The 1,492-nt window shown below is 33.0% G+C and overlaps 1 long non-coding RNA gene across 1 annotated transcript in view; it reads right to left on the bottom strand.

The window, feature by feature from the left end:
* The window catches only part of LOC110454587, a 2,856-nt gene extending 1,977 nt beyond the window's left edge, over nucleotides 1–879 (bottom strand). Inside the window, exons 1-2 of the long non-coding RNA XR_002463388.1 lie at nucleotides 793–879; nucleotides 394–501 (exon numbers count right to left, since the gene is read on the bottom strand). This is a non-coding gene — a long non-coding RNA (uncharacterized LOC110454587). The remainder of the gene's footprint in view (nucleotides 1–393; nucleotides 502–792) is intronic.
* Between the last annotated feature and the right edge of the window lie 613 nt (nucleotides 880–1,492).

Here is a 1,492-nt window from a genome sequence, read left to right as displayed (position 1 = left end):
CCCCCCCCCCATTAATAAGGTGTAATAAATATGAATTGTTTAGCCATTGATTTTCCAAGTAAAATGAAAAAGTCAAAATAACCAGTTAACTTGCTTGCAGAAAAAATTCAACCAAACATTGAAAAGTGTGGACTTGGTTATCCACATACTCTTCAGTGATTGATTCAATTAGTTAAGTATCATTAAATGTATTCCCAGGATCATTAACAACCGATGCCATTTACTGGCATCTCAGATTTATAAAAACAGAAAGCTTTTCATTAATTCCTTTTTTAACACTATGATACAGTGAACTAGTAAACAACTCCCATGTTTTATGAATTTCTATTGGAAGTAAACTTCGATAACTGGTACAATTATTTCTGCTTAAAAAAGTGCTTTCTTCGTACTTACATATTCTCTAACTCCTCCCTTTGCACAGCGTGCTGGACAAAGGCAATAGCTTCTGTGGCCAGTAGGTCACGTCCCCTTCTTTCAAGTTCTGCGATGTCAGTGTAGCTTCTATTGAACAACAAAATCAACTGTAAAGTGCAAGCACAATCATAAATGATCTTCAAAGTATAAGCCATAACTTACATTAGATTAATGTTTTTAACCAAAACTCATTTCAATCCAAATTTCTCAAAATGTTGTTTTATACATCTGCAAAGGAATTTATTTCATTTTTTCTTTGTTTCTAATCTTTTTCCATTTGGTCGCATGACAAAGGTCTTTTCTCCATTATAAAACACTTCTATCGTGAATCTTTATTTTAATACACGTACATACTTGTCAGCCAGTACATGTACATACTTGTCAGACAGCAGGACTTTTTGATTTCTCAATTTTTGAGAAACCTTCTTTCACAGCTGAAGGTTGGTACTTTGTTTGTCCAAATTGACAGCGGGGCACATTTTCTTTATCTATAAAAAAAGCATAACATGTTATGGGAAATAGGTGAATATATTGACTACTGGCTAGAATAGAATCTAGCAAGATCTAAGAAAGATTGTTCAATTACAGTGGTGTCGTAATTAAGTGTTAGGGCACTATGAATGCTTTTTGGAAATATAGTAATGCTTGCAAATAGAAAACCTGGCAACATCCAATACACACGCGTGTAATTTAGGGTAATGTGGTAAACTGTGAATGAATAGACCTTTTTTAAAACTATCTGTACTGTGTCAAAGAAGCATCTTCAAATATTTTCCTTGACATGGATTAATGCAAGAATAGAACGTTAGTAAAAAATCTAAATAGGAATAACATTTTATGAATTTTTAGACTGAGTTAATATGTCCTGAGTTATAATGGATAATTAATAGTTTGTCGATATATAAGCCAATGATAATAAAACAGTTCTTAGTAAGATCACAGGCATGGACAAATTTTAACTGGCTAATATTTCTATGTGAAGAATATAAGAGCATACAGCATTCAACAATTTTAGCGCTGCCCAACCACATACTCATTTGCAGCTGAGTAGACTGGAACAAGCAGAGTATCTTGTTCA

Source organism: Mizuhopecten yessoensis, unplaced genomic scaffold (assembly GCF_002113885.1).
Source record: "Mizuhopecten yessoensis strain PY_sf001 unplaced genomic scaffold, ASM211388v2 scaffold7929, whole genome shotgun sequence".
In the NCBI taxonomy this organism is placed as follows: domain Eukaryota; kingdom Metazoa; phylum Mollusca; class Bivalvia; order Pectinida; family Pectinidae; genus Mizuhopecten; species Mizuhopecten yessoensis.
The sequence above is the reverse complement of the archived record's forward strand: the minus strand, read 5'-3'. Positions and strand labels throughout refer to the sequence as shown.